We start from the raw sequence: 13822 nt of genomic DNA on the forward strand, positions 1-13822 counted from the left end.
TCTGACCCTGACTGTCATGCTTCCCTCTCCCACATTTATATTTTTTAAACCCTCAATACAGAACTTTATTAGGGAAGGGGCGGTAGGCCCCAGAGGGTGGGGAAGATGGCCCTGGGGAGTTAAAGAGAGCTTTGAGGATGGGTCCTGGGCAGGACTTCTGTGCCCGTCAGGGGTAGAGGGCAAGAGGGCCAGGATCTCAGAAGTGGCCGTGCCTGTGGTTTGGGGAACGTCATTGGCTTCTTTTTCGGGGACCGTGGTGGATATGGGACCTCAGGGGTTACCTGTGCCAGGGTCCTCACCCATAGAGCTGCTGCCGGAGGTTTTGGGAGGTGGGTTGCAGGTGCATGAAGTTGCAGAAGCCACCATGGTGCATTCTCCCAGCTCGTGCTGACAGCATTACTCCTGGAAGTCTGTGACAGAAGGCAGCTGGGCATGCACTCCCTGCCCGTTGAGCCAGCGGTTGTTGAGTTCAGTCACTGCCTGCTCTGCATCCTCTCTGTGCCAAAATTTGACAGATGTCGCTCACGGGGTGATCCCCCAAGTTGTTGCACATGCTCATCTCTTCAGTCTCCCTGTTCTTCTCCTGAAGTCTGTGAACACCTCCTCAAAGAAGTTATCAGAGTGTTCCTGCACCCCCGCGTTGCTCACGTGGCAGTGGGATCCTTCTGCGGTAGGCCGTGTTCTGTGGTTCCAGTACAGGTTGGGCAGCGTCATGGTCTGGCTGACAGTCAGTTTATTGTGAAGCCGGAGCACGGAGGCCCTGATCTTAAAAAGAACAATTAACCTCGTCCTTCTCAGCCTCAAATATTGAAGCTAAATATTCAGCCATTTTTACCTGAACCCTCCCTCCCACATTTAAAAGACTTGTGATTACCCTGGGCTCATCCTGATAATCCAGGGTAATCTTGTTTTAAGGGCAGCCGGTTAGCAATTTTAATTTGTCAGCAGCCTCGTTTCTCCCTTGCCATGTACCATAATATATTCATAGGCTCCAGGGATTCATAGGCTTCTTTGGGGGGCTCGTTGTTCTGCTGACCAGAGCCATTGATCACGTGTGTGATTTTGTGGCTGTGTCACCTCTCTCCACGCACCTAGAGTGTTGTTAGGAATCAATGAGTTAATATGGACAAAGTGCTCCAAAAGAGGAATGCGGAAGCTTTGTGTTAGTGTTTGTTAAATAAACAATTGTTTCCTGGCCCTGGGTGACTAGGACAACGAGTGCCACCAGCAAACACGTCACAGAGGGGAAAAGAGAGGCTTAGGTGAGCCCCCAATAAATAATTTCTGCAATAACTGGAGAGATCAAAGAGAGGGAAATTCAGAGTAGTTGGTTAAAGATCTTTCTCTTGAATACCTATAGTGCAATCCAGGAGAGGATGCTGGCATTCCGGGTTATGCAATCGTGGTGCCTGGAAAAGGGAGAATATAATTGCCCATACCTGTGAAGTCAGCTAAGAGGGGGCATCTGTGAAGGATGAGGTGGCGCACAGGTGAAGATGCCGGATGAAGACTGTCCATGTGAGGATTGCAAGCCCCTCCTCATTCTTCTCCCAATCTGCACAAAAAGCCACAACCCCCAGCCCTGTAGGCAGCTGCTTCTAGATCCGGGGAACGGCAGAGATGCTGTGTCCAAAGTGATGCTACTTCAGGTTGGAAAGGTGGCAGTATTGTGAATGAGCCCGGAGAGCAGCTCTGTTTGACAGGGACCCCAGAGTTACTGACCATTGATCCTTTGGACTGGCCTGTGAGGGCTGTATGTTTTAAAAAACCTTAAGAGATTGGTACAGAAATGGGTAGACAGCCTAAATCAAATGTGGAGCCGGGGTGGAGGACTTGGATTGTAGCTGGCTCTCTTATTATATCAGTGTGGCTGCTGATTGGTCTTTGAGGTCCTAATATGGCAATTCTCAGCCTGACTATCAGTATTTGTGTGACAGGAGAGCATCTGGTAGATTACAATTCCTTTTCAGATCAGGGGACTGACCTGACCCCTTACTGGTCATTGTAAATAAAGCTTTATTGGCACACAGACAGCATTCACATACTGTCTGTGGCTGTTTTCACACTGCAATAGTGGAGCTGAGTTGTTGCAACAGAGACTATGTAGCACAGAGAGGGAAAACTCTCTGCCCTTTGCAGAAGCAGTTTGCTGACCCCTGGTTTAGGTCATACAAAGGGGAAAGCATTTCTCTAAAAGTCTTTTCCATAGTTATAGAAGCTCTCAAGTGTGTAGCATTCAGGGATTGAGGGACCCATGATTCAGTTTAACTTAAGCTGCGCTCAAGTTTCTCCTGTGTGTGTCCACTCTGAGATAGACTGGAGTGAGGGTGAGGACCTGGATTTAAGATTAGCATGAACGTCTGAAAAAAATTATTGGAAATAAATCTTAGTTGAGGTTTGGGATCTGGAAGCTAAATCTGCAAAGCCTGTATTGTAGGAGGGTCCATAACTTCGTAGGTGGGTCCATGTTTTTGTAGGTGGGCCCAAGTCTGTAGGTAGGTCCGCATTTTTATTGTTACTGAAGACTTGGAATGGGTATCTTTGAGTGCAAGTCCTCCTTTGCAGAATTCTGCTTAATTGACTAAAAGCAGTGGCCTGAATATGAATGTGGATATTAAGATAGGTGGAATGGAATCAACTGTTGGGTTCAGCAAGGCAGACAAAGTGCCATTATACTGAGAGATTGCCAAGGACAAAGGATGCCTGTGAGCAACTACACGTGCTGGGAGTTCCGCCCAGAGTCCTGGAGGGGGCGCCAGGAATTCTGGGGGTGGGACGAGGTATTTAAGGCTCACTGGTGTGCTGTTGATTCAGGAGAATTTAACTAATTAAGGTCAATCATCTTCATGAGCTAATACCCAAATCACATTTAATGTCTCTGGAAGATAATGTCATGCTTTGTTATCTTTAAGTTTGCAGGAGAAATAGAAACTGATTCCAAATCGAACTTGCCCCTTTTGTTCAATGAGACCTCATATAACTTCCCTTTCTGTGAAAAGGAAATTTTACACACACACATTTAAACAACTCTTTATTTATTTATTTATTTTTAATATCTTTATTGATTTCAGAGAAAGGAAGGGAGAGGGAGAGAGAGAAAGAAATATCAATGATGAGAGAGTCGTCATTGATCGGCTGCCTCCTGCACACCCCCTGCTGGGGATCGAGCCCGCAAGCCTGGCTTGTGGCCTTAACTGAACTGCAATCTGGATCCTAGGCCGATGCTCAACCGCTGAGCCACAACCCAGCCGGACACAACTCTTTATTCTTAGAACAATGGCTTCATCACTGTGATGACAGATTTTCATGGTCCTGCTATCCTGTGCCCGTTGGCCTTGGCCAAGGAAGGCTCTAGTGTTCTTTTCACTCAGACTGACCCAGACTCCTGTCTCTTCTGCATGCTGCTGAGGGGGTGTTTCTGTTGGGCCTCTGGATCCAGTGAATGTCCCCGCTCAAAGCCCCTTCCAGCCTGGACTACCTTTCCTCTTCTCCTGTTAGCCAAGACAAGTGCCTTAGAGCTTAGCCAGGTGTACTAGAGGCATTCCTTGTTTTGTTCTACTTCACATTATTGTGCTTCACAGATATTGTGTTTTCATCACCATGGAGGCAAGACCCTATACCAGCAAAAAGATTACAACCCACTGAAGGCTCAGATGATGGTTAGCATTTTTTAGTAGTAAAGTATTTTGTAATTCAGGTATGTCCATTGTGATTTTCTTTTTTTTCTTTTTTCTTTTTAAAATATCTTTATTGATTTCAGAGAGAGGAAAGGAGAGGGAGAGAGAGAGATAGAAACATCAATGATGAGAGAGTCATTGATCGAGCCCGCAACCCGGGCATGTGCCCTGACTGGGAACTGAACCCTGATCGCCTGGATCCTAGGTAGACGCTCAACCGCAGAGCCATGCCTGGCCGGGCAATTTGTGGTTTTCTTTAAGCATAATGTTATTATACACTGAATAGACTGAAGTGTAGTGTAAATATAACTTTTATTCATGGGCAAACCAAAAAATGAGTGTGACTCATTTTATTGCAATACTCCCTTTATTTCGGTGGTCTGGAACCACACCTGCAATATCTCCGAGGCAAGCTTGTGTTTGTAATTCACCACATATGCCTGTCTTCCCTCTGATCTCACCTTCACTTATGGTCTCTTTCTCTGGGAATGTCCCCTCTCCTGGGGATGCCCAACGTGAATTTTATACCATCCTTCAATGTCACTTATTTTGTGAAGCAGTCCTTGGTCATTGTAGCAAAGGAAGAATTCCTCCCTCCTCCAGACTGTTGCAAAATGACCGGGTGTTCCTTATTGTGCTCTGCCTTTTATCTTTTTTTTTTTACCCATTTGTCTTTCCTCTGATTTACAAACTCCTGGAGAGAAGATTGGGTTTTATTCATTTTTATGTTCTCTGTAGAATCTCGTGTTTTGCTCTACAGTATTTTTTTAAGTTAAGTTTTTGCTGAATGAAATTGTTGAAAGCAATGGGAAAATTTGGGGAGGCTGAAATTCATGGTTTTATTTTCTTAACACTGTATTGAGTCTGAATGATAAAATCAGTGTAAAAATATTTTCATGAACTCTACAATGCAGCTAAAATTAGGCCATTGTGTAGATGGTAAGGAAACTGGTCTGTGGTGTTAATTATATATGTTTTTAAACAACTCTAGGAACTCATCTCTTTTTACTTTGATATCATTAAAAATCTATTTAGAGACAAAGAATAACACATCAGGACTTCTGCTTCTGGGAGGATGGAACAGATGTACTTTTCCCTGGTCTTCCCACTAGTTACAGCTAAAATCTTTGATGTTATATACAAAACAAACATAAGAAGACTCTGAAAGGTGGAGAGAAGGCAGACTGGCCAAGGACTTTGAGATCCAAAGAATGGCACAGCGAGGTGAGCTCTCTGGCTTTTCTTTTTGCTTCATTTATCCCAGACATTCTGGTGGTGTCAGAGAAGGCTGAATAGGGAGCAGGGTTGTCATCCCCACCAGGCGATAATGAGCCCTCCCACTTTGTAGTGCTGGTGGAGGCCATGTGGGCAACTTGGACTTGTGCTTCCACCTGTCAGGAAAGCAGCAATGTCTGCCCCAGCCCCCTCAGCCCCTGTAAGATTTGTGTCAGAGAGAGCTAGCTAAAGTGTAATGCTTAGCTAATATCCAGAGTCTCATAACACAACATGAAAATGTCCAGGTTTTAGTCAAAACTCACTATGCAAGAACCAGGAAGGTGTCAATCTGAATTTTAAAAGAGGCAATCAGGCTCTGGTCAGTGTGGTTCAGTTAGTTGGGCATCATCCCATGCACTGAAAGGTTGCTGGTTGGATTCCTGGTCAGGGCACATGCTTGGTTTGCAGGCTCGATCCCTGGTAGGGGGCGTGCAGAAGGCGACCAATCAATGTCTTGCTCTCACATCGATATTTCTCTCTCTTCCTCTTCCTTCTTCTTTCTCTAAAAACCAATAAAAAATTATTTTTTAAAAAAGGGCAATCAGTTGATGCCAACACCGAGATGATAGAGATGTTAGAGTTATCTGACAAAGATTTTAAAGCAGCCATAAGAATGCTTTGATGAGAAATTATAAACACACTTAAACAAATGAAAGAAATAGAGAGCCTGAGCAAAATCATATTTAAAGAACCAAATGGTAATTTCAGAACTTAAAAAAAATCAATAACCAAAATAAAAGGCTAGGGGATGGATACAACAGGCAAATGGAAGGGAGAGAAGGCACCCATGAACTGGAAGATAAAACAATAAACATTACCCAATATGAAATACAGAGAGAAAATAAACTGAATGAAAATGAACTGAGCCTCAGGAACCTGTGGACAAAAGATCTAACGTTGTGTCGTTGGAGTCCTGGAAGAAGAAAAAGGGTGAGGCTGACAAAATACAAGCAAAAATAATGGTTGAAAACTCCCCAAATTTGGCAACAGACACAAACCTGCAATTCTAGAAACTTGTGAGTGCCACAAACAGGTTAAATCCAAAGAAAATGGTGCCAAGACACATCAATTTAGTTCTAAAACTATCAAGTTAGAAATCTTGAAAGCAGCCAGAAAATAAAAGAATGACAGCAGATATCTCATCAGAAACCGTGAGGCCAGAGGAAGTGGCACAATATTTTTCAGGTGCTGAAAACAAAGATGAAAATTGTTGATATGTAATTCTTCTTCATCTTCAGTCCCCAAAAGTTACCCTGGAAAGACGTGTTTCTGATATATATGCTACCACCTTGATTCAGAACTATTCACTTGTTCTGTTCTTTATAGGCAGTAGAATACTATTTAGTATGCTATTTTGGTAAACCAGGGAGGTCCCACCCCCACCCCACATGAACTATAAAAGCTTTGGGCTTTGTAGTTTAAAAATTGGCTTGGCAACAACTTTTCTATAGACAAAAGTTTTTGTTTTTTTGTAAAAATTGTCTTGGTTTTGTTTTATTTTTAAGTAAGGTTTATTGAATGTTTGTATGTAGTCAGGTTTACCCTTTTTAGTATAAATTTAGGAGTTTTGACAAACATACAGTTGTGTAACTACATCCACAATCAAAATACAAACTCTTTCTATCATTTAAAAAAATCCCATTTTCTCCTTAGTCACTGCCTCTATTCAATCCCAGCCCCTGGTAGAACTGATCTGTTTTCTGGTCTTAATAGTCCTGTCTTTTCTGCATTTGTTCAGTATGGAGCATTTTGGGTCTGGCTCCTTTTGCTTAAAGCATTTGAGATGCATCTGTGTTGTATGGGTTCATTCCTGTTCACTTTTTTTTTTTTTTAAATTTATCTTTATTGTTGAAAGTATTACAGGTGTCCCATTTCCCCCCCCAATTGACCCCCTCTACCTTGCTGCCATCCCCTCCCCAGGCCTTCACCCCATTATTGACTGTGTCCATGGCTTATGCATATATGCATATAACTTCTTTGGTTAATCTCTTCCCACCCTCCACCCTCCTTCCCTCTTTCCTCTGAAATATGACCGTCTGTTGCATGCTTCAATGTCTCTGGATCTATTTAGTTTGTCAGATTCTTTTGTTCATTAGCTTCTTCTTTTTTAATTTTTTAATTTTAATTTTTTATTTTTTTAATATATCTTTATTGACTGCAGAGAGAGGAAAGGCGGGGGAGAGAGTGAGATAGAAACATCAATGATGAGAGAGTCATTGATTGGCTGCAGCCCACAACCTGGGCATGTGCCCTGACCAGGAATCGAACCCTGATTGCCTGGATCCTAGGTCGATGCTCAACCGCTGAGCCACGCCTGGCTGGACATTAGCTTCTTCTTAAAGAAGACCCTTCAACATTTCCTGTAGTGCTGGTTTGGTGGGGATGAACTCCTTTAGCTTTTTCTTTTTCTTTTTTAAAAAAATATATCTTTATTGATTTCAGAGAGAGGAAAGGAGAGGGAGAGAGAGAGAGAGAAACATCAATGATGAGAGAATCATTGATTGGCTGCCTCCAGCACACCCTGGACTGGGGATCGAGCCCGCAACCCAAACAAGTGCCCGGACCGGGAATCGAACCCCAATCACCTGGATCCTAGGTCGATGCTCAACCGCTGAGCCACACCGGGCCGGGCTCCTTTAGCTTTTTCTTATCTGTGAAGCTCTTTATCTGACCTTCAGTTCTAAATGATAGCTTTGCTGGGTAGAGCAATCTCGGTTGTAGTTCCATGTTTTTCATGACTTTGAATATTTCTTGCCACTCCCTTCTGGCCTGCAAGGTCTGTTGAGAAATCAGCTGACAGTCATATGGGTGCTCATTGTAGGTAACTAAATGCTTTTCTCTTGCTGCTTTTAAGATTCTCTCTTTGTCTTTAACCTTTGGCATTTTAATTATGATGTGTCTTGCTGTGGGCCTCTGTGGGTTCCTCTTGTTAGGGACCCTCTGTGCTTCCTGGATTTGTAAGTCTCTTTCTTTCCCCAGGTAGGGGAAGTTTTCTGTAATTATTTTTTCAAATAGGTTTTCAATTTCTTGCTCTCTCTCTTCTCCTTCTGGTACCACAATAATACAAATGTTGGGCCACTTGAAGTTGTCTCAGAGGCTCCTTATATTATGTTCATATTTCTGGATTCTTTTTTCTTTTTGCTCTTCTGGTTGGGTGTTTTTTGTTTCGTCATGTTCCAAGTTGCTGATTTGATTCTCAGCGTCCTCAACTCTACTGTTGATTCCCTGTAAATTATTCTTCATTTCAGTTCGTGTAGCCTTCATTTCAAATTGGTACTTTATTATGTCATTGATTTTCTCAGTTGTTTTTGTAATACTGTTACTAATATGATTGAGCATCCTTATAAACAAAAATTCTGAACTCTGTATCTGTTAGCTTGCTTGGATCTATTTCATTTAGTTCCTCTTCTAGAGATTTCTTCTGTTCTTTCCTTTGTGACATGTTTCTTTGCCTCCACATTTTGGCTGCTTTCTGGTGTTTGTTTCTATGTATTATGTAGAGCTGCTATGTCCCCTGGAATTTGTAGAGTGGCTTTGTTTCATAGGTGTCCTGTAGGGTTTAGTGGCTCAGCCTCCCCATTCACCTGAGCTGGGCCTTCTAGGTGCTCCCCTGTGAGGGCTGTGTGCACTGTCCTGTCGTAGTTGAGCCTTGGTTGCTGTTGGCATCACTGGGGGGAATTGACCCCCAGGCCAATCAGCTGTGCGGACCAGTTGCAGCTACAGCCAAAGAGCTGCTGTGCTGGAGACACCCCTATGGAGCAGGATTTACTTCAGCAGAGCTTTGGTGTTCACCAAGTGCGCCCCTTGAGTGTCACTCATGGGTGTGGTAGGGTTGTAATCCAGCATGGTCAAGTCTGACCACCAGTGCACAGTGTCTGGGGCCTCCTGGGAGGTGCAAAGTCAGCCTGTGCCAGTGCCAGGGCCACCCAGCCTGAGCTACACAGCAAACCGTAGTTGGCTGCTACTTGTGCTGGGCTTGGAGGTGTCCAGGAGAGGCCAAGCTATGAGCCAATGCAGGCTGCCACTAGTGCCAGGCCTGGGGCTGCTTGTCAAGCTGTATGGGGCAGCTGCTGCTTGTTTGAGAGATTTTAGGGCAGTCCTAAGCATAAGGCTCGAGAGGCCACTTGCACAGAAAAGCCCCTGGAAATGGCCTGGATGAGCCTGCAGGTGGGGAGGGGCGGAGCCTCCTGGAATCACAGGGCGGGGCCAAAAGTGTGTCAGGTGCTGGAGATTCAAATATGGTGCCTGCCTGCCGGCTCTGTGTGAGGAGGACTCGCCAAAGGAGCAATGGCCTCTGCCAGCCCTTCTTTCTGGGAGGAAGCTGCCCCTCCACCTCTCGCCCCAATTTCAGGCAGGTTAGTTCCTCCCCAAGTGTCCCAGGTCATTTCCAGCTGCTGCCGGGCGCTGGGCTCAGAGGGGGCGCGTCCGAGTGAGTCCGTGCGCGGGCCCTTTAAGAGGAGCTGCTGGGGCTCCCGCAGCCTCCGCGACCCTCAGCCACAGTCCCCGCTGGTTTCACAGCCCGGAGTTGTGGGGACGTCTCTTCCCGGCCCTGGAGCCCTGAGCTGGGGGCCTGGTGTGGGACAACGATCAGTTGTCTCCCATACCTGCTCCGACTGGGGATTGAACCTGCAACCTAAGTATGTGCTCTGCCTGGGAGTTGAACTCACAGCGTTTTTTGTTGTACAGAATGATGCTCCAACGGACTGAGCCAGTGGGCTGGGGCTAACCTCTTACTTCTTACAGCTACTCTGTGTGCTTGGCATTTTTATCCACCTTCCTTTCGCAGACCTGGAAACTAAGGCCCAGAGAGGCCACAAAGTTTGCTCAGGTTGCACTGGATGCTGAAGAGCCTGGATTTGAGGTCTGCTTTTTGTCATATTTTATTCTCTGTTATGTCCTTCCTCTCTTTCAAACAAACAAAATGTATATGCTACTGGAAACATGGAAAGCATGGGAAAGTTGCTATCAGTTTGCTTTTTTCATTTATGTCTTTATTTCTAAAAATTAGAGGTGAACTTATATTAGCCAAATGCTCAATGTTACAATTTTAGTTAAAATTCTAAGCCATGAAAAATTTCCAAATCAGGTATTTTCTTGAAGGACTTGTGGCCTAAATGGGATTATATAACTCTGAAAGTTTGTTCTGTGTAATGCTTGTGCTAGTACACCAAATAATACTCAAAGGTTAGAATTATGGTATTATCTAATCTATTATTCTGCCTTGAATTACTTAAAATTACAAAAAAAATTGCTAGATCAAAAGATTGTGTTGTGCAATGTTCTAAATGAAGGTGCGTTAGCTAATGCACTCATGTTTATTTTTGTATTCTGTCAGACTATTTCCCAATTAATTTTTAAAAGTTTTAAATTTTATTATTAACAGCCTTCACAGGCATCTAGAGTTATCTTGTGGTAGGTAAACATTTATACTTCATTTAAGAAGTTTTTTGTTCCGGTTGTACCTGAAATGCTTACCTGTACCCAAAGGTAAATCTTCAGATATAAAGAATAAACCTAATGGCATGTTTGTAATGCTGTTTGTATAGGCTGATTAGCTGTCACGCAGCCTGTGACCTTACAGAGCCTTTAAGGAATACCCCCAAAATCATCTCCAAAGCCTCCCCAAGATTAGGCTCTATCACAAAATCCGGCCAATTAATGGCTGCTGCCTACATAGCACTAACTGTGGGCTAGGGCTGTTTAACCTCTGCATTGAAACTCATTAATCCTCTCTGGGACTCAAGGAGGTAACAAGGTTAGATCCCATGGAAGTTATCATGAAGCCCAGAAAGGGCTGAACTGGGCAAATTGCCCCAGAGTTTATGTACTTAGTCACTAAGCCATGCTGTGTCCTTCATAGAAGTGGCATCTACTCTAAAGTGAGGGACTGAATGCTCAGATATGCAATCTACGTGTGCGTGTACAGGATGTGACAAATACGTATCACGGCACATTCTGTTTAGTGCATAGTGTGACTGTGAACTGAAAAAATGTGGCTGTGTCCAAAAATGGTAAGGTAGACAGTCCCAACCTTTGGGCTGTCTCATAACTAACAAGATTAATGTATTAAAATGCCTGTTCAATCAGCATGTTACCCATGTAGAATTATGTGCACTTTATACATGTTTTCATGTCTGAGATGTGTTTTCTCATTTATACGAAGCCAACTAGTTCAGCGTGTTATGCCACTTGCCCTTGAGAGAGAGATCCTGAATCCACCCTTTTACCCAAGCTCGGCTGTGCTGATTCTAGATGATCTTGTAAGAGAAGGTGCCCGTGGAATGCTCTGACCAGTGCAATAAGCTGGTCAACCACATTGGGTAGCGGTCCAGGTTTCTGGGGTGTCTGAGTCCTAGAAACCACTTTCTGTGGTTTGTGGTGCAAAAGTTCAGCCTGTCCTAGAGTAAACACTCCAGGTCAGTTAAAGCCTTCAGTCCTGGGGAGCCACCCAGGCTCATGTCCCTGCCTTTGAGTCTCTGCATCCTCCATAAAAGTGGGTATTTCTGCTCAGAAATAGAAAGCTCATGTGTGACTGCATGTTGGCATCTGATGGCATTTCCTGAAATGACTTGTGCTGCTTCAGTAGATTTAGAGGGGCCACCTTCCACGCACGGCTGCATCTGGGAAACAGCAGACCTTTTCTTTTTTTAAATGTAGTAATAAACCTTATTTACAGGGTTAATTAATTATGAAGCTTAAATAAGATAGTAGATGTGAATGGGACTAGTGGTTCACTAGGTTCCCAGTAATATGTTACCTTCTGTTTCCTGGCACATCATGGATACCCTCAAGCTTTGTAAAGGGGGAGTAAGGAGTAAATAGGGGCTTATCTAAAGGATTTTCTCTGATTTGCTAAGGAATAACTTTTAGAATCATGGATAGGTGGTATGAGTTTGGTTGGACATTTAATGTTTATTTAATCAGAGTGTGGACTCTGAGAAAGAAGATACCTAATCAGAAGGGCTTCTGGTGGCTAACTGGACTCAAATTTAAAAACAAAAACAAACAAAAATAAAAAATCAAACATACAAATAAAGAGCCTAGCAGCCATTTCTACACAGGGGCCTCTCATGCAAGTTGCACTTCTGGGAGAAGCCTGCACTGAGCTGCCTGCCTCTGTGCTGCACTGCCCGCCTGCACTGTGTTTCTGGCGCCTGAGCCAGCCTGTGTCAAGGAGTTCCTAGAATCCCATTCAGCCAATAGGACTGAGGCTTTCCCCGTCCAATTGCAGCCGCACAGGCTCTATTCTGACTAATCACGACCGTGCCTTTTAGACCAAACAACTGCAAGGATTTGGAGTCCTCATTTGCATAAGGGCAGACCAACCGATGATTCTCAAAGTTATTCCTTAGCAAATACACCTGTGCCTTCTTGACATCTTTGAGTTGGTTATGGCATATGTCTGGCTCTCTCATTAAATTAGCTAAATAGGATATTTAACATGTATTTACTTTTCGTATCTGTTTGAGTGTCATGATTTTGCCCATTCTTAAAAATTGTCTTTTTACTTGTGTCAGGGTGGAATTGCTTTAAAAAGTGCTTGACCAGATCTCATTTATGTTCTAGTAGAATTTAGAGGCCCTCCACTGCCATTAAACCCTTATTGTTTGGCAGTTACTTATCCAGGCTACTCATACCACTGTTAGTGTCTTGAGCTGCTTAGTGTCCCGGGGGTCCTTGAGCAGCTGCACAAGTATACTGGGCCTCTTTAAAGATCTGTAAAATGTGCACACTAACACTGGGGAGAATGAAATGAAATTGTGTGTGTGCATGCATGTTCGTGAGTATGCATGTGTGCCTGTGTGTAGGCATGTGTGGGTGTGTGCACAAGTCGCTTGCTATTCTGCCCAGCAGAATGAAGTGAAATCTCACTCAGCATTAGTTCTTACGGCAGTTCCTGGAGGGGCTGTAGCAGACTTGGTTACAGGAATGATTTAGTTGACTCAGTAAAACTGGTGAGGACATGGGGCCCAGGGAGGCTCTATCTAGCTCAGGGACACGTGCATCAATAACAGAGGAAGCAGTTCTTCCTTTCTAACTGGCAGCTTGCCCTAAAAAATGAAAAGTCAGAATGAGTGGAGTATGTTTTAAATGTTTTCTAAGTTTATGTCATAGCTGGAACTCTTCTGTGAGGATCTTGCATTATGAGTAGATAAGAATGGTGTGTGATTCCCATATCATGGAGCTTTGTTAAGTAGCAGTGCGCATTTGTGTTGTGCCTGGGCTTTTTTATAAAAAATTTCTGCACTGTTTGAGGACTTTGTTCCCACTATTCAAAGCAAGTTGACTGTTATTTCCTTACTGCACATCTTTTCTTTAGTAGTTGCCAAAGCACATTCCAAACCTAATTAATTTCCAATCTGATTAACTCTGGTTAGTTACTGTGTAGCCACAGGTCCCTGAAGCTCAAGAGTGAAATTTCTATAGCCTGGAAATTTCAGCTTTCCTTGGTTGAACAACCTGCAGCTACTTCGTGGCTATTACCAGACACAAAGTACCAGGAAGAAGGCAGTGGAGGCATGAAGTGCAAAAATGGCAAAGTCGGGTGTGAGTTGCAGAGTCAGTTGTGTTAGCACTGCATCTCATCTTGGATTGATGAGAGCTGCCCCACTGGACTGCTCGAGGCTTACAGCGTTGGTCCACAAAGTGAGTTCCGAGGGCCAGCAGCAACAGAACCCAAGCCCCATCCAGACCTCTGAATCAGAATCTGCATTTCAACCAGATCACCAGGTGATTCATGGTCTAGGTAGATGAGAGGCAGCTTTGGACTTGCTGCAGCCTAGGGTAGAGGAAGGGGGCAGGGATCAGGCCTGAGTTTTCTGCTGTTCTTAGTAGGTGCTATTTTTACCTGCAAATCCATCTATCTATCA

The 13822-nt window shown here is 44.0% G+C and overlaps 1 protein-coding gene and 1 pseudogene across 2 annotated transcripts in view; one reads left to right on the forward strand and one right to left on the reverse strand.

Moving 5' to 3' along the window:
• RAB20 (RAB20, member RAS oncogene family) overlaps positions 1–13822 on the forward strand; it is a 31968-nt gene that overhangs the window by 4459 nt on the left and 13687 nt on the right. The gene's annotated exons all lie outside the window — the stretch shown is intronic.
• On the reverse strand, positions 230–1518 carry LOC308553516 (splicing factor U2AF 26 kDa subunit pseudogene; annotated as a pseudogene). Its single transcript has 2 exons — positions 1440–1518; positions 230–846 (listed from the first exon to the last, which is right to left on the reverse strand). The product of its transcript is annotated as a splicing factor U2AF 26 kDa subunit pseudogene (transcript).

Source organism: Miniopterus schreibersii (genome assembly GCF_964146895.1).
Source record: "Miniopterus schreibersii genome assembly, chromosome: 2".
NCBI classification, from domain to species: domain Eukaryota; kingdom Metazoa; phylum Chordata; class Mammalia; order Chiroptera; family Miniopteridae; genus Miniopterus; species Miniopterus schreibersii.